We start from the raw sequence: 20,050 nt of genomic DNA, 5'->3' as shown, positions 1-20,050 counted from the left end.
ACAATATGTTCCTTATTCTCCATTGTTCACACTGGCACACTGTAATTTCTATACGGACAACGTATTTTTCTTTTCCTGCTTAGCAAAAGGCAAACCTGTTGGGAATTCGCTCTATTCTTGTATTTACTACAGAGAAAAAGAAAAAAAAAAAATCAGTGTTTTTGAATGAAAATAATAAATACATGAAAAACACAATATCGACTGCTATTAACTACTTAAAGAATCCAGAGTTAGAAAAGCAGGGCGAATTTATTCCAAAAACAGCGCCACACCTGTCCACAGGTCTAGTTTGGTACTGCGGTTCAGCTTCAGATTGAAGTAAATGCAGCCAAGCTTCAATATCTTATACGACCTGTCATCGGGTGTGGCGCTGTTTATGGAATAATGCAGCCATGTTATTATAGTCCTATTCTATCCCTCTAAAATTCTCCCACATACTAGAATCAAACATGAAATATAGACGGGAAAATCCTCATGCAGCAGCCTGCAGATTCATCATGTTATTATGGCTGTGAGCAGTGAAGGCGCCATCATAGGTGCAACATCAGCTGCAAGAAAACCACTATGGAGCATTGTGCACATAGTGTATAGCCAGCAGGGAAGCACTGGAGACGCTGGAATCCCAAACTATGGAGCCATAGAGATTCCAGGTGCCGCCATATGGTGCTTCTGTATAATGCTGCATTACAGGCAATCCTCATACTGCCATATGGTGCTTCTGAATAATGCTGCATTACAGGCAATCCTCATACTGCCATATGGTGCTTCTATATAATGCTGCATTACAGGCAATCCTCATACTGCCATATGGTGCTTCTATATAATGCTGCATTACAGGCAATCCTCATACTGCCATATGGTGCTTTGGTATAATACTGCATTACAGGTATTCCTCATACTGCCATATGGTGCTTCAGTATAATGCTGCTTTACAGACTCTTAATGTGCTGCCATATGGAGCTTCTGTATAGCACTGCATAATGGAGACATTCTGATCCAATAGAGAACACTTCCATATAGTTTTAAAGCCATATGGCGGTACAGGATGACCCTATACACATTGAGGCTGTTATCCCGTATTGTTTTGCATTAGGCACACTCCATGTGCTGCCAAACAGTGCTGCATTACAGACATTTCATGTGCTTTCAAACGGCACTTTCATATGGCGCTGCAATACAGCATCTCCATGTGCTGCCATATGGCGCTTTAGTATTGTGCTGCATAACAGGTGCTCCATGTGCTGCCAAATGGTCCTTCTGAATAAAATAGTGTTACAGGCACTTCACATGCTGCCATACGGTGCTGCAATACAGGTACCCACATGATGCCATGTGAACCTCATATATGGTGCTACATTACAAGCACTCTACGCGCTGCCATATGATGCTGCAATGAAAAACATGTGCTGCCATATGGCACTTACATGGGTTGCTGAGTTACACCATCTCCATGTGCTAATGTGCTGCATAGAATAGTGCTGCCTTACATACATGTCATGTGCTGCCTTATGGAGCTTCTGTATAGTGCTGCATTACAGGCAATCCTCATACTGCCATATGGAGCTTCTGTATAGTGCTGCATTACAGGCATTCCTCATACTGCCATATGGAGCTTCTGTATAGTGCTGCATTACAGGCAATCCTCATACTGCCATATGGAGCTTCTGTATAGTGCTGCATTACAGGCAATCCTCATACTGCCATATGGAGCTTCTGTATAGTGCTGCATTACAGGCATTCCTCATACTGCCATATGGAGCTTCTGTATAATACTGCATTATAGGCACTACACATGCTGCCATATGGATCTTCTGTATAATACTGCATTATAGGCACTACACATGCTGCCATATGGAGCTTCTGTATAATGCTGCATTATGGAGACATTCTGATCCAATAGAAAATACTTCCGTATAGGTTCAAGTCCATATGGCGGTACAATATGACCCCATACACTTCTATGAACAGCTGTATGGATGTGTCATAAACATTCAGGCTGTAATCCTGCTTTTTCCAGGTACAAATATTCTATAATCCAGGGTAATATGCCGGATTATCGAGCAGGTAACTAATCCAAGTGTTTACAAACAATCCAACAGATAGGGCTTTTTTATATATTATTTTAGGTTGTTTTTTTATATCATTTTAGGGTTTTATATATATTATTTTAGTTTTTTTTTATATTACGAGTATTTTATTTTTTTTATATTATTTTAGTTTTTTATATATATATATATATATATATATTATTTTAGGGCTCTTTATGTTATTTTTGTTTTTTTTTTATTGCTTTTTTTCTTTTAAGCATCACCTTGGTACACGTTTTATGTATTTATTATTTGATTTTTATGTATTTTTTTCTTTCTCGTTACACTTTTCATGTATCAGTTAATTGATTCCTTTTATGCCTTTTTATCGCTTCACCTTTTCTCTGTATTTATTGCTTCTTTCTTATTTTCCTTTCGATCATCTTTGTATAGATTTTTTCTTTCTCGTCTCATCCCGTCACCTTTTTATGCATTTGTTACATCATTTTTATACTGTTGTTATCTTTTATATGATCTTTTTCTCCTTTATATGTATATGGCTTCGTTACCCTTTTTTTATGTATTTATGACTTGATTTATATATTTTTTATGCATTTCTGGTCCCTGGTAAATCTCATCTGTTCCTGCCTGGGGCGGTGGGCTTCGCTGTATCATTGTTCAGGAGGTGGATTTAAACTTCTGAAGGAAGCATGTTATTATGGTGGGCTGCCTGTGCTTCCCCCTATAGACAGACCCATGTTTTAGAGGCTCCATACTAATTTACAGCTTAACTCCTTGCACCTCCTCTTAACCCATCTGCTGCAGAAAAGAGATTATGGATGTAGCAGCACCTGAGTCGGGCGATCAGCTGAGACCCCATTATTGTTCTGTAGGGGGGATTGTCCTGGGCTTTTCTATGGAGGCCTCATTGTCTCATGCTCTGCTTGTGCCTGGGGGTTACACGACCCCGCTCCGGTGTCACACGCCCTTTGTCTCATTCACAGTAGATTATTACAGTTTTCCTTCCAATAAACCGACACATAATGTCCAGATGGATTTCAGATGGCTCTGGGGTACATTGTCTTCATACATGTTTGCTCACGTGTTTCGGGCTCCATTGTTTTGTTTTTTTGTTTGTTTGTTTTTTTCTGTTTGCAAAATCAAATGAAGAGTTAAAAAGTTCGGGTTCAGCAGAAGTGAGTTTGCCAATAATAACAACTCTGCATCTGAGTTTGTCAAGTGCTGTGCAGAGTTGTCATCATACAATCCAGTGCAATATGCTTCACTGAGCTGAGATGGATAGAGGTAGCAGAGGTGAGATGGATAGAGGTGTAAGAGTTGAGATGGATAGAGGTAGCAGAGGTGAGATGGAGAGAGGTAGCAGAGATGAGATGGATAGAGGTATAAGAGCTGAGATGGATAGAGGTAGCAGAGGTGAGATGGACAGAGGTAGCAGAGATGAGATGGATAGAGGTAGCAGAGGTGAGATGGAGAGAGGTAGCAGAGGTGAGATGGATAGAGGTAGCAGAGGTGAGATGGATAGAGGTAGCAGAGGTGAGATGGAGAGAGGTAGCAGAGATGAGATGGATAGAGGTATAAGAGCTGAGATGGATAGAGGTAGCAGAGGTGAGATGGAGAGAGGTAGCAGAGATGAGATGGATAGAGGTATAAGAGCTGAGATGGATAGAGGTAGCAGAGGTGAGATGGACAGAGGTAGCAGAGATGAGATGGATAGAGGTAGCAGAGGTGAGATGGAGAGAGGTAGCAGAGGTGAGATGGATAGAGGTAGCAGAGGTGAGATGGATAGAGGTAGCAGAGGTGAGATGGAGAGAGGTAGCAGAGATGAGATGGATAGAGGTATAAGAGCTGAGATGTATAGAGGTAGCAGAGGTGAGATGGAGAGAGGTAGCAGAGATGAGATGGATAGAGGTATAAGAGCTGAGCTGGATAGAGGTAGCAGAGGTGAGATGGAGAGAGGTAGCAGAGATGAGATGGATAGAGGTATAAGAGCTGAGATGGATAGAGGTAGCAGAGGTGAGATGGACAGAGGTAGCAGAGATGAGATGGATAGAGGTAGCAGAGGTGAGATGGAGAGAGGTAGCAGAAGTGAGATGGATAGAGGTAGCAGAGGTGAGATGGATAGAGGTAGCAGAGGTGAGATGGAGAGAGGTAGCAGAGATGAGATGGATAGAGGTATAAGAGCTGAGATGGATAGAGGTAGCAGAGGTGAGATGGAGAGAGGTAGCAGAGATGAGATGGATAGAGGTATAAGAGCTGAGATGGATAGAGGTAGCAGAGGTGAGATGGAGAGAGGTAGCAGAGATGAGATGGATAGAGGCATAAGAGCTGAGATGGATAGAGGTAGCAGAGGTGAGATGGACAGAGGTAGCAGAGGTGAGATGGATAGAGGTAGCAGAGGTGAGATGGAGAGAGGTAGCAGAGGTGAGATGGATAGAGGTAGCAGAGGTGAGATGGAGAGAGGTAGCGGAGCTGAGATGGATAGAGGTAGCAGAGGTGAGATGGAGAGAGGTAGCAGAGATGAGATGGATAGAGGTAGCAGAGGTGAGATGGACAGAGGTAGCAGAGATGAGATGGAGAGAGGTAGCAGAGGTGAGATGGAGAGAGGTAGCAGAGATGAGATGGATAGAGGTATAAGAGCTGAGATGGATAGAGGCAGCAGAGGTGAGATGGAGAGAAGTATAAGAGCTGAGATGGATAGAGGTAGCAGAGCTGAGATGGATAGAGGTAGCAGAGATGAGATGGATAGAGGTATAAGAGATGAGATGGATAGAGGTATAAGAGATGAGATGGATAGAGGTAGCAGAGCTGAGATGGATAGAGGTAGCAGAGCTGAGATGGATAGAGGTAGCAGAGCTGAGATGGATAGAGGTATAAGAGCTGAGATGGATAGAGGTAGCAGAGCTGAGATGGATAGAGGTAGAAGAGCTGAGATTGATAGATATAGAAGAGCTGATTTGAATAGATGTTGCAGAGCTGAGATGATAGATGAAGCAGAGCTGAGATGGATAGATGTAGCAGAGCTGAGATGGATAGATGTAGTAGAGCTGAGATTGATAGATATAGAAGAGCTGATTTGGATAGATGTAGCAGAGCTGGGATGGATAGATGTAGCAGAGCTGAGATTGATAGATATAGAAGAGCTGATTTGGATAGATGTAGCAGAGCTGATATGGATAGATGTAGCAGAGCTGAGATTGATAGATATAGAAGAGCTGATTTGGATAGATGTAGCAGAGCTGAGATGGATAGATGTAGAAGAGCTGAGATGGATAGATGTAGAATAGCTGATTTGGATAGATGTAGCAGAGCTGAGATGGATAGATGTAGAAGAGCTGAGATTGATAGATATAGAAGAGCTGATTTGGATAGATGTAGCAGAGCTGATATGGATAGATGTAGCACAGCTGAGATTGATAGATGTAGAAGAGCTGAGATGGATTGATGTAGAATAGCTGATTTTGATAGATGTAGCAGAGTTGAGATGGATAGAAGTACCAGAGCTGAGATGGATAGAGGCAGCAGAGCTGAGATGGATAGAGGTAGCAGAGCTGATTTGGATGGATGTAGCAAAGCTGAGATGGATAGATGAAGAAGAACTGATTTGGATAGATTTAGCAGAGTTGAGATGGGTAGATGTACCAGAGCTGAGATGGATAGATTTAGCAGAGCCTAGATGGATAGGTGTAGCAGAGCTGATTTGGATAGATGTAGAAGAGCTGAGATAGATAGATGTAGCAGAGCTGATTTGGATAGATGTACCATAGATGAGATGGGGAGAAGTAGCAGAGCTGAGTTTGGCAGATATACAGTTAGGTCCATATATATTTGGACAGAGACATTTTTCTAATTTTGGTTCTAGACATTACCACAATGAATTTTAAACAAAACAATTCAGATGCAGTTGAAGTTCAGACTTTCAGCTTTCATTTGAGGGTATCCACATTAAAATTGGATGAAGGGTTTAGGAGTAGAGATGAGCGTTGTTCTACTCGAACTGTTCGCCAATCTCAAATTCGAGCTGTTTTGGGCGGTGTTCGAGCCGGTCGGCGAACACGAACAATTTGAGAAAAATTCGGCTGTTCGAGGTTATGTTCGATAACTGTTCGTGCACCAAAATCATAACTGGATTTTTTCTCAGTAATGATGAAAATTAATGTTAATACGCAGTTTGAGTGTACAGCGGGGCGGGGGGAGGGGCAGGGGATGGATCTCTGCAGGAACAATGAAGATCTCCATTTTTTTTCTCTTTCCCGCATTTGCAGTGGGGAGGTGCAATCTGTCAGCCTATCAGCAGCGCACACACGGAGCGAAGTGCTTTTTTTCACACAAGCAAGGGCATGTGTGATTGGCAGTGTATGTCACATGTCCTTGCCCTATAAGACCAAGCCATTTTCCCCGTCGCCACCATTTTCTCACTGCTGCAGCTGCGTGTTAGACGGCACCGCTGTTGCTGTGTGCGCTATACCTTGTTAATTTCAAGCCAATTTTCGCACAAATATACAGATAGCTTGGGAGTAGGGAATAGTTGTGATTGCAGTCCTTTTAAGGACTAGGTTACAGCATTTCCTACGACTTTTATCAGGCAGGTCTGTGCTCTTAAATAGATAGATTGTGGGAGTAAAGACTAATTGTAATTGGAGTCCTTTTCAGGACTAGGTTACATCAGTTCCTATCAGTTTTTGCCAGGCAGGTCTGTGCCAGTGCTGTGCAAGTTTTTTTCACAGCATTTGGCTGAATCTAGCAAAGCTAATCCTTTTTGGCCTATTGCAGAGTGTGTTAGTCAGTGGAGTAGCCTATCTGTGTTGCAAGATATACCACCTGTGTATAGAATACCAATTTTTTTACTGCACCTAGTGAAGTAAAATCTTTTGGGCATAGCATCATTCTATTAGTCCATCTATACTGACCTCCATCAGGTTGCAAACTGAATATAATTTTTTTCTGCATCTAGCTCTGAAAAAATATTTGGGCTTCTAGCAGTGTGTGGGACTTGGTCTATTAGTCCATCTATACTGACCTCCATCAGGTTGCAAATTAAAAATAATTTTTTTCTGCATCTAGCTCTGAAAAAATATTTGGGCTTCTAGCGGTGTGTGGGACTTGTTCTATTAGTCCATCTATACTGACCTCCATCAGGTTGCAAATTAAAACTAATTTTTTTCTGCATCTAGCTCTGAAAAAATATTTGGGCTTCTAGCAGTGTGTGGAACTTGGTCTATTAGTCCATCTATACTGACCTCCATCAGGTTGCAAATTAAAAATAATTTTTTTCTGCATCTAGCTCTGAAAAAATATTTGGGCTTCTAGCAGTGTGTGGGACTTGGTCTATTAGTCCATCTATACTGACCTCCATCAGGTTGCAAATTGAATAAAAAAATTTTCTGCATCTAGCTCTGAAAAAATATTTGGGCTTCTAGCGGTGTGTGGGACTTGGTCTATTAGTCCATCTATACTGACCTCCATCAGGTTGCAAATTAAAAATAATTTTTTTCTGCATCTAACCCAGCCAATAGTTTTGGCCTAATACCACAGTTTGGCCACTCAGCTCTGCTCGGTTACCATCCATTGTTTTTTTGTGCAAACAACTCCAGAGTTGTGAATTAGTTAACCACCAAAATGAGTGGAAAAAGGCCTGCTGCTGGTGGAAAGGGGAATAGGCGTGTTGGGAAGGGGAAAAAAGGTTGTGTCCGTGGGGTAGGTGCAGAAGAAAGACCATCTTCCAGCCAAACTAAAATGTCTACTTCTTTTAGCGGACAATGTGATAAGATCCCTTTCTTACGGCCACGCCAATCGCTACAAATTCCAGATGAGGCACAAAAACAGCAGGTGCTTCAACGGATATCAAGTGCTCCTTTAAGTGGGCTCTCCTCCACATCAACTTCAACATCACAAATACTCCAGTCCTCAAAGGTGTCACCCAAATCGCACTTGCTTCCTCACAGCTCCCAAATCTCCAGCTGCCCGTCTGAGTATGAGGTAGAACAGATGGTTGAGTCTGCAGAGCTGTTTACTCATACTATAGCCTGGGAATCAGAGGTCGACTCCAGCGCTTCTGTGAATCCAGACGAGGAAATGATCTGCACTGATGCCCAGAATCTTTATGAGTCGGATCCAGGACCAGACGCAGAAGGTTCTGACCATAATGTAGACCCTCATTCCCAAACTGTAACTCCTGTTGGTGGAGACAATGAGGAAGACGATGATAAGACTCAAATACCTGATTGGAGCGACAACTTTAGTTTTTTGTCAGGGCAGGAACAGGTTGGCTCTGAGGACGACGGGTGTGATAACGCACAGGGTGATGATGATGAGGTCGGAGATCCCACTTACTGTCAACCCACAGTCAGCCAAGAGATGAGGTCAGCAGAGGAGGTGGAGGAAGATGCTAGTGACGACGAGGTCAGGTTGCGCCTTCCTGGACAGAGACGTAGTACTGGAAGCACGTCAACAACTGCATCCTCAAACACAACTCTGCCTCTCACCACAAGTCGTGGTGGCTCTTCAGGTCGCATGGGTGCTAAGCCTTGCATAGCCTGGGCATTTTTTCAGATCGATAAAGATGACCCAACTCGTGTTATCTGTAACATTTGTCAGCAAAAGCTAAGTAGAGGCCAAAAAATACATAGTTTGAGTACTTCATGCATGAACCGGCACATGGACATGAAGCATAAGTTGCAGTGGGAAGCTCAGTGTGCTACAATGCGGTCTAGCCGGCCGGGCCAACCACCGTCTGCCATATCTTGTGCATCCGCGGCCTCTTCATCCTCTGTGACTGGGGGGACAGCAGTCACACCTGTTTTGGGGCGCAGACCTGCCACCTCTTTACCCGCAACAGCCAGCGTGATTGGCAGGTCATCATTTTCTTTGGAGGTGGTAACACCAGCTGGTCTTGAGCGCTGTCCGACATCGATAGCACCACCTTTGGATCAAGGCAACCTAACATGTCCGCCTGCATCTTCCTCACAGACCGGCAGTTTGCCGGGGACACCCTTATCAACCCCGTCTAAGCACAATAGCCAGCCCTCGGTCCCTCAGATGTGGACAAGTAAAAGACCATTTCCTCCTAGCCATGAGAAAGCTAAGAGGTTGAATTTCACCATCTGCAAGCTCTTGGCTACAGAAATGCTGCCTTTCCGCCTGGTGGACACAGAGGATTTTCGAGACCTTATGTCCGTCGCAGTGCCCCAGTACCAGATGCCCAGTCGGCACTACTTCTCAAAGAAAGGTGTGCCTGCGCTCCACCAGCATGTCGCACACAACATCACCGCTTCTTTGAGAAACTCTGTGTGTGACAGGGTGCATTTCACCACAGACACTTGGACGAGTAGGCATGGACAGGGGCGTTACATGTCGCTGACTGGGCACTGGGTAACTATGGTGACAGCAGGACAAGGGGCTGCTGTCCAAGTCTTGCCGTCCCCACGAGTTGTGCGTCAATCCTCTTTATGTCATTTTTCCTCCACTGCTTCTGCCTCCTCAACCTCCTCTCGGTCTTCCACCTGCACCCAAAGCCTGTCTGGTCATGCCACAAGCTTTCTAACTGCGCAGAAGGGATCCTGCACACCTCCTTACTATGCTGGCAGTAGGGCTCAACGTCATCAGGCGGTTTTTACATTGAAATGTCTGGGAAATGTGAGTCACACAGCTGAGGAGTTGTGGTCAGCTCTGGAGAACCAATTTCATGAATGGTTGTCTCCACTGGACCTGAAACCAAGGAAGGCCGTGTGCGACAATGCTGCAAACCTGGGTGCGGCCCTTCGCCGGGGCAATGTCACACACGTGCCTTGTATGGCTCACGTGTTGAACCTGGTTGTCCAGCAATTTTTAGCCCACTATCCCAGACTAGATGGCCTTCTGCAGAGGGCACGGTCGCTGTGTGCTCACTTCCGCCGTTCGCATCCCGCAGCTCAGCGACTTACATCTCTACAGAAGTCGTTGGGCCTGCCACTTCACCGGCTAAAATGCGATGTGCCTACCCGGTGGAATTCAACTCTGCACATGTTGCAGCGACTGTGGCAGCACCGACAAGCCCTGGTGCAATACGTTCTGACGTATAGCCTGGGCCAACGAGATTCAGAGGTGGGGCAAATCACGCTGGAGGAGTGGTCTCAGATCAGGGACCTATGCACCCTTCTGCACAGTTTTGAAATGGCGACGAAGATGTTTAGTGCTGACGATGCCATTATCAGCATGACTATTCCGGTGATTTACATGCTGGAGCACATGTTAAACAGAATTCGGAGTCAGGTGGTGGCACAAGAGGAGGTGGAGGAAGTAGAGGAGGAGGAGTTGTATGCGGAAGGGCTAACATCTGCAAGGTCCAGACGGTCGGCAGCACCAGGGCGGCAGGCATGTGAGGGTGGGGGAGATGATTTTAACAGGGCGCATGGTAGCAGCCAAACTAGTGAGGAAGGTGCAGGAGCCCAGGAAGAAGTGGAGGACGAACTGATGGAAGACTCATCAGATGAGGGAGACCTTGATCACATTTCTGTTGTGCGAGGTTGGGGGGAGAGGACAGAGGAAGGAAGCATGATTGTTACCTCGCCACCAACACAACAGGGACTTGGTGCTCCTGGATGCGCAACACACATGAGTGCCTTCTTGCTGCACTACCTGCAACATGACCCTCGAATTGTGAGAATTAGAAATAATCCTGACTACTGGGTTGCCACACTGTTAGATCCCCGGTACAAAAGTAAATTTGCAGAAATTATTCCTGCCATAGAAAGGGATGCACGCATGCAGGAGTATCAGCAGAGACTGTTGCAGAATCTTACATGTGCTTTTCCACAAAATACCAGTGGTGCACGTAGTGAATCTCACAGTTCCAACTTGCCAACCGTGGTCTGTATGGAATTGTTCAATAAAGGGCCCAAAATTAAGATAACATAGATGGGAGAGGTCTCTATGAATAGGAATTCCTAAGTATTTGATACCCTGTGAGGGCCAGGCAAAGGGAAAGTTGGACTGGATGGAATCCTATATGGATTTAGGGAGGGAGACATCGAGGGCCTCAGACTTCGCTGCATTGATTTTAAAATTTGACCATGTAACAAAGTGATCTATTTCAGCCATAACAGCAGGGATGGATATATGTGATTGAGTGATATATACTAGGACATCATCAGCAAATAGAGAGCACTTGTACTCGGTGCCTCCCACCTCAATCCACCTAATATTGGGGTTATGGCGAATTGATGAGAGCAGGTGCTCCGTCACTAGGATGTATAAGAGAGGGGACAGAGGACATCCCTGCCTTGTCCCATTGGTGATTGTGAAAGGTGATGAAAATGTTCTGACGCACCCCCTGGGCCTTGGGACACCCGGAGCCGGACCCTTTTTGGTGGATGCTGGTGGTTGTAGTCTTCGTGGCGGCGATCCGGTTCCGTGGCTCAGGGCGGTCAAACCAGTGGCGGAACTATTTATGTGGTTTTGATGTTTAAATGTCCGACTACGCCACCCGTGGATTGCGGTCAGAGTGAACAGCTGCTACAGGGCAGACCGCTAAGGCTGGTGTTGTGGGTGCAGCAGAGCGTAGCATAACTCCCCACGGGAGGAGTATAGCCTCAGGGCAGTGTATGCGGAGGATGGGGGTGATGGTGCAGGGCAGCAGCAGTAACGACACGGAGTCAGTGATGCAGTTCAGGGCCTTTACTCACAGTTCTTATTATCCAGACCACATCTGCAGGTAACGGCTGCCCACGTCGTACTGTGCTCACCAGGTGAGGGGCTGAGACAACTCCCAGATAACTTTGGAGCGCTTCACAGGACCCCCTTTGTGTGTCCTTTGTCTGGCCTTTCTTACCAACACTTCTGTCCGGCTGCCTCGGGCCTCCTCTTGGTAAACTTGGCGCCAGTTTCCCTGACCCTATGTGGTGCCTTCCTAGCGGGTGGAGCAAGGGGCTGCGCCACATAAAATGTCAGAGCCTCCGGTTTCTAGCTGAGGGTCGTTTCCTGCCTCCACTAGTTCGGGGACCGGTCTCCCCCTTTGGCCTGACCCCTCCACGCAGGTGGATTCGGGCGTGCGGTGGCGACTCGCCCGTCCGCACCCCTGGGATCCCTTCATTCCTCGTTCCTGGAGCCTTCTCCGCTCCTCTTCCTTCCTTCTCCCTCTTGCAGGCCTGGGCCTCTGTTACTAGGCCCGCCTCCGGAGCAGAGCTCATGCAGAGCCCCTGCTCCCTGCCACTTCTGCTCAGACTTCTCTGCACTGAACTAAGATGGTGCCCACCTTTTATACTCCCTTCTCAATGCACCCAGGAACTGCTTCCTCCCTGCTCCTGCACTGCAGGGTTCCCCTTCCTCAGTGTTCCCTCCCCCCACTCCAGCCAGGGACAGGGACTGTCGTGCCCATCTCAGGGGCATATTGGTCGCCCTGCCCCACGGCAATGTGGTGTAATGCATGCAGGTGTCGGGTCCTGATCCACACTCCATCCTTATCTGAGAGTGAGATATCACACCTCTGGGTGAGGTGCAATACGTCTGTAGCAACCGAGCCCTCGGTGCTACAGTTCCATTTATCTTCAGCCTAGGTGATGTATTGTGATACAGGGCCGTGATTTTGGCTATAAAAGGGTCCCCTAGACCCCTACCCCAAGCTTTTTAAGAGAATCATATATGGCGTGCCAGGAGACTCTATGGAATGCTTTCTCAGCATCCAACGAGAGTATCTACTTACAAATTTTTAACTGCATCTAGCCCAGGAAATACTTTGTGCCTAGTAGCAGTGTCTGCTAGTCAGCGGATTATCCCGGCTGTTAAGCAAGCTACACCACCTGTAGTTTGGACACTTAATTTTTTCAAAGGAAATGCTTCGGGACCACGGGATACTTAGTGAAGAGCATCAGGAGGCACCCCAAGGCATAGGGGCTGGGACTGGCACTAGGATGCCTTGCGGTGGACAGCCGAGCTCGATCCTTATAAAAGCTTTTTAACTGCAGCAGCTTTAGTGGACGCTACTGGAGCTGGAATTACGCGGCTGCTGGCATGAGACTTGCCCTCCAATAGATCCTTGTAAATGGATTTAAAGTGTATTCATTCAAATTAGAGGGACAATTGAAATTAAAAAGCTTAGAGCTGCCTCCACCACAGGGGGGCTCTCTCGACCCACCAGCGGACAGGCACCAGTATTGGGAGAGGGGGGCTGGCCGTCAGGGTTCACCGCGGCTCTGGCACAAACCCGGCGACACGGAGGTGGCACGGGCAGGAGCGGACTGGCCGTCTCGGCTTCTCACTTTTTGGATTTTAGAAGGGCATGACATGCCTATATCTGTGTCTCCCCCTCCTTTTACTCCTCCACCTCTTTTCTTTTCGCATGACTATATGTACTTGTCACTTTTCCATGTGTTAGTTGTGTCTTCTGAGCAGTTTGTCAGCTTTTGGACACCTTTGAAGGTGTTTTCTATGTGTTTCTATGTGTTTTTGTTTGCCTGCCATTGGTTTTAACGGTGTTCGAAGGTGTTCGACGAACAGTTCGACGAACAGTTCGGCGAACACATGGGTGTTCGACGAACCGAACCGAACTCGAACACTACGGGGGTGGCTCAACACTATTTAGGAGTTTCAGCTCCTTAACATGTGCCACCCTGTTTTTAAAGGGACCAAAAGTAATTGGACAATTGACTCCAAGGCTATTTCATGGACAGGTGTGGGCAATCCCTTCGTTATGTCATTCTCAATTAAGCAGATAAAAGGCCTGGAGTTGATTTGAGCTGTGGTGCTTGCATTTGGAAGGTTTTGCTGTGAAGTAAACATGCGGTCAAAGGAGCTCTCCATGCAGGTGAAACAAGCCATCCTTAAGCTGCAAAAACAGAAAAAACCCATCCGAGAAATTGCTACAATATTAGGAGTGGCAAAATCTACAGTTTGGTACATCCTGAGAAAGAAAGAAAGCACTGGTGAACTCATCAATGCAAAAAGACCTGGGCGCCCACGGAAGACAACAGTGGTGGATGATCGCAGAATAATCTCCATGGTGAAGAAAAACCCCTTCACAACAGCCAACCAAGTGAACAACACTCTCCAGGAGGTAGGCGTATCAATATCCAAATCTACCATGAAGAGAAGACTGCATGAAAGTAAATACAGAGGGTTTACTGCACGGTGCAAGCCATTCATAAGCATCAAGAATAAAAAGCCTAGACTGGACTTTGCTAAAAAACATCTAAAAAAGCCAGCACAGTTCTGGAAGAACATTCTTTGGACAGATGAAACCAAGATCAACCCCTACCAGAATGATGGAAAGAGAAAAGTATGGCGAAGACGTGGTACAGCTCATGATCCAAAGCATACCACATCATCTGTAAAACACGGCGGAGGCAATGTGATGGCTTGGGCATGCATGGCTGCCAGTGGCACTGGGTCACTAGTGTTTATTGATGATGTGACACAGGACAGAAGCAGCCGGAGGAATTCTGATGTATTCAGAGCCATATTGTGTGCTCAGATCCAGTCAAATGCAGCCAAACTGATTGGTCGTCGTTTCATACTACAGATGGACAATGACCCAAAACATAAAGCCAAAGCAACCCAGGAGTTTATTAAAGCAAAGAAGTGGAATATTCTTGAATGGCCAAGTCAGTCACCTGATCTCAACCCAATTGAGCATGCATTTCACTTGTTAAAGACTAAACTTCAGACAGAAAGGCCCACAAACAAACAGCAACTGAAAACCACCGCAGTGAAGGCCTGGCAGAGCATCAAAAAGGAGGAGACACAGCGTCTGGTGATGTCCATGAGTTCAAGACTTCAGGCAGTCATTGTCAACAAAGGGTTTTCAACCAAGTACTAGAAATGAACATTTTATTTACAATTATTTAATCTGTCCAATTACTTTTGGTCCCTTTAAAAACAGGGTGGCCCATGTTAAGGAGCTGAAACTCCTAAACCCTTCATCTAATTTTAATGTGGATACCCTCAAATGAAAGCTGAAAGTCTGAACTTCAACTGCATCTGAATTGTTTTGTTTAAAATTCATTGTGGTAATGTCTAGAACTAAAATTAGAAAAATGTTGTCTCTGTCCAAATATATATGGACCTAACTGTAGCTGCATTTTGTACATGGCTACTTTACATCTGATAGAGCTCTGTGCCATTTCTTGTGATGGCGCCTCCTTCTGGTTGCTGTGTTGTCATACAGTGTATATATACTCATGCCCGGTCAGAAGCAGCAGATATAGCTTTGCCATCAGCGTTTTTGAATGGTCCGGACACTTGTTTTAGCCATTTGACCTCTTTTCAAACGTGAGACCCAAAGACTGAACTTATCCACAGCAATTCGATTCCATATAAATGCCTGCTCATTCTTTCGTAACATTTCTTTAGAGCTTTTTTAGGCGACCAAGGAGCAGACCTGCCTGAAAAAAGACCTCGTGTCCACACACCCTTAGAGTATGTTCACACTGAGTTTTCTTTCCGGATTTTTTTCTCAGCAGAAACTTTACAAAATACTCTTGAAAAATTGCTTCAAATATGCTTGGGAAAACTGTTCCAATTCATTTTTATTACAAATTCACTTTACTGCTCACATGAAGAGTTTTTGAGTCTTTTTTTTTTCTTTTTATTTCCCTGAAGAGGTTTTTAAAAACTGCTGGGAGATAAAAAAATAAAGCGTGTGTCACTTTTTGAAGAGGATGCTGAATGTGAATATACTCTTATTAAAAATCTTTTCTGTCCTCAAGAACACAGGGATTTTTCATTCTGTAGTGTACGGCTCATTGACTAAATTGCCGGCTGTATTATGGGAGTTTTTCAAAAGTGCAGGTACCGAAGGAGTAATGGGTCAATCACCTGCTGACTTCCCAATGTTGAGGTCATTCGGATGTAGCAGAGCTGTATGTATTGTGGCTGCATCAATTCTACATTGGGACATTTCTCTGAATGAAGGCAGCAGGTTCGTCTGCAGTCCTATCTAAAAGCATTAATTGTACAATTACCATGTGATGCACCAACGGTCAACTCAGCTCTGCTACGCAGATATAATACATCCGCACATTAGTAAAGCACTGACTGCCAACTCAGCTCTGCTACGCAGATTTAGTACATCCGCACACTACTAAAGCACTGACTGCCAACTCAGCTCTGCTACACAGATATAATACATCTGCACACTAGTAAAGCACCGACTGCCAACTCAGCTCTGCTATGCAGATATAATACATCCGCACACTAGTAAAGCACCGACTGCCAACTCAGCTCTGCTACGCAGATATAATACATCCGCACACTAGTAAAGCACCGACTGCCAACTCAGCACTGCTACGCAGATATAATACATCCGCACACTTGTAAAGCACCGACTGCCAACTCTGCTCTGCTACGCACATATATTGCATCCGCACACTAGTAAAGCACCGACTGCCAACTCAGCTCTGCTATGCAGATATAATACATCCGCACACTAGTAAAGCACCGACTGCCAACTCAGCTCTGCTACGCAGATATAATACATCCGCACACTAGTAAAGCACCGACTGCCAACTCAGCTCTGCTATGCAGATATAATACATCCGCACACTAGTAAAGCACCGACTGCCAACTCAGCTCTGCTATGCAGATATAATACATCCGCGCACTAGTAAAGCACCGACTGCCAACTCAGCTCTACTACGCAGATATAATACATCCGCACACTAGTAAAGAACCGACTGCCAACTCAGATCTGCTACACAGATATAGTACATCCGCGCACTAGTAAAGCACCGACTGCCAACTCAGCTCTGCTACACAGATATAATACATCCGCACACTAGTAAAGCACCGACTGCCAACTCAGCTCTGCTACGCAGATATAGTACATCCGCGCACTAGTAAAGCACTGACTGCCAACTCAGCTCTGCTACGCAGATATAATACATCCGCGCATTAGTAAAGCACCGACTGCCAACTCAGCTCTGCTACACAGATATAGTACATCCGCGCACTAGTAAAGCACCGACTGCCAACTCAGCTATGCTACACAGATAAAATACATCCGCACACTACTAAAGCACTGACTGCCAACTCAGCTCTGCTACGCAGATATAATACATCCGCGCATTAGTAAAGCACCGACTGCCAACTCAGCTCTGCTACACAGATATAGTACATCCGCGCACTAGTAAAGCACCGACTGCCAACTCAGCTCTGCTACACAGATATATTACATCCGCACACTAGTAAAGCACCGACTGCCAACTCAGCTCTGCTACGCAGATATAATACATCCGCACACTAGTAAAGCACCGACTGCCAAATCAGCTCTGCTATGCAGATATAATACATCCGCACACTAGTAAAGCACCGACTGCCAACTCAGCTCTGCTACGCAGATATAATACATCCGCACACTAGTAAAGCACCGAATGCCAACTCAGCTCTGCTACGCAGATATAATACATCCGCACACTAGTAAAGCACCGACTGCCAACTCAGCTCTGCTACGCAGATATAATACATCCGCACACTAGTAAAGCACCGACTGCCAACTCAGCTCTGCTACGCAGATATAATACATCCGCACACTAGTAAAGCACCGACTGCCAACTCAGCTCTGCTACGCAGATATAATACATCCGCACACTAGTAAAGCACCGACTGCCAGCTCAGCTCTGCTACGCAGATATAATACACCCGCACACTAGTAAAGCACCGACTGCCAACTCTGCTCTGCTACGCAGATATAATACATCCGCACACTAGTAAAGCACCGACTGCCAACTCAGCTCTGCTATGCAGATATAATACATCCGCACACTAGTAAAGCACTGACTGCCAACTCAGCTCTGCTACGCAGATATAATACATCCGCGCATTAGTAAAGCACCGACTGCCAACTCAGCTCTACTACGCAGATATAATACATCCGCACACTAGTAAAGCACCGACTGCCAACTCAGCTCTACTACACAGATATAATACATCCGCACACTAGTAAAGCACTGACTGCCAACTCAGCTCTGCTACGCAGATATAATACATCCACACACTAGTAAAGCACCGACTGCCAACTCAGATCTGCTACACAGATATAGTACATCCGCGCACTAGTAAAGCACCGACTGCCAACTCAGCTCTGCTACAAAGATATAATACATCCGCACACTAATAAAGCACCGACTGCCAACTCAGATCTGCTACACAGATATAGTACATCCGCGCACTAGTAAAGCACCGACTGCCAACTCAGCTCTGCTATGCAGATATAATACATCCGCACACTAGTAAAGCACCGACTGCCAACTCTGCTCTGCTACGCAGATATAATGCGTCCGCACACTATTAAAGCACCGACTGCCAACTCAGCTCTGCTACGCAGATATAATACATCCGCACACTAGTAAAGCACCGACTGCCAACTCAGCTCTGCTACGCAGATATAGTACGTCCGCACACTAGTAAAGAACCGACTGCCAACTCAGATCTGCTACACAGATATAATACATCCGCACACTAGTAAAGCACCGACTGCCAACTCAGCTCTACTACGCAGATATAATACATCCGCACACTAGTAAAGCACCGACTGCCAACTCAGATCTGCTACACAGATATAGTACATCCGCGCACTAGTAAAGCACCGACTGCCAACTCAGCTCTGCTATGCAGATATAATACATCCGCACACTAGTAAAGCACCGACTGCCAACTCTGCTCTGCTACGCAGATATAATGCGTCCGCACACTATTAAAGCACCGACTGCCAACTCAGCTCTGCTACGCAGATATAATACATCCGCACACTAGTAAAGCACCGACTGCCAACTCAGCTCTGCTACGCAGATATAATACGTCCGCACACTAGTAAAGCACCGACTGCCAACTCAGATCTGCTACACAGATATAATACATCCGCACACTAGTAAAGCACCGACTGCCAACTCAGCTCTGCTACGCAGATATAGTACATCCGCGCACTAGTAAAGCACTGACTGCCAACTCAGCTCTGCTACGCAGATATAATGCATCCGCGCATTAGTAAAGCACCGACTGCCAACTCAGCTCTACTACGCAGATATAATACATCCGCGCACTAGTAAAGCACCGACTGCCAACTCAGCTCTGCTACACAGATATAATACATCCGCACACTAGTAAAGCACTGACTGCCAACTCAGCTCTGCTATGCAGATATAATACATCCGCACACTAGTAAAGCACTGACTGCCAACTCAGCTCTGCTACGCAGCTATAATACATCGGCACAATAGTAAAGCACTGACTGCCAACTCAGCTCTGCTACGCAGATATAATACATCGGCACACTAGTAAAGCACCGACTGCCAACTCAGCTCTGCTACGCAGATATAATACATCCGCACACTAGTAAAGCACCGACTGCCAACTCAGCTCTGCTACGCAGCTATAATACATCCGCACACTAGTAAAGCACCGACTGCCAACTCTGCTCTGCTACGCAGATATAATACATCCGCACACTAGTAAAGCACCGACTGCCAACTCTGCTCTGCTACGCAGATATAATACATCCGCACACTAGTAAAGCACCGACTGCCAACTCTGCTCTGCTACGCAGATATAATACATTCGAACACTAGTAAAGCACTGACTGCCAACTCAGCTCTGCTACGCAGCTATAATACATCCACACACTAGTAAAGCACGGACTGCCAACTCTGCTCTGCTACGCAGATATAATACATCAACACACTAGTAAAGCACGGACTGCCAACTCAGCTCTGCTACGCAGATATAATACATCCACACACTAGTAAAGCACCAACTGTCAACTCAGCTCTGCTACACAGATATAATACATCTGCACACTAGTAAAGCACCGACTGCCAACTCTGCTCTGCTACGCAGATATATTACATCCGCACACTAGTAAAGCACCGACTGCCAACTCAGCTCTGCTACGCAGATATAATACATCCGCACACTAGTAAAGCACCGACTGCCAACTCTGCTCTGCTACACAGATATAATACATCCGCACACTAGTAAAGCACCGACTGCCAACTCTGCTCTGCTACGCAGATATAATACATCCGCACACTAGTAAAGCA

The 20,050-nt window shown here is 45.8% G+C and overlaps 1 protein-coding gene across 3 annotated transcripts in view; it reads left to right on the top strand.

The window, feature by feature from the left end:
* The window catches only part of DCC (DCC netrin 1 receptor), a 1,219,041-nt gene that overhangs the window by 320,574 nt on the left and 878,417 nt on the right, over positions 1-20,050 (top strand). The gene's annotated exons all lie outside the window — the stretch shown is intronic.

Source organism: Phyllobates terribilis, unplaced genomic scaffold (assembly GCF_046119375.1).
Source record: "Phyllobates terribilis strain yellow unplaced genomic scaffold, ASM4611937v1 Scaffold_1__5_contigs__length_1240528914, whole genome shotgun sequence".
In the NCBI taxonomy this organism is placed as follows: Eukaryota; Metazoa; Chordata; class Amphibia; order Anura; family Dendrobatidae; genus Phyllobates; species Phyllobates terribilis.
Note: the sequence above shows the minus strand (reverse complement) of the source record. Positions and strands in the feature narration are given on the sequence as shown.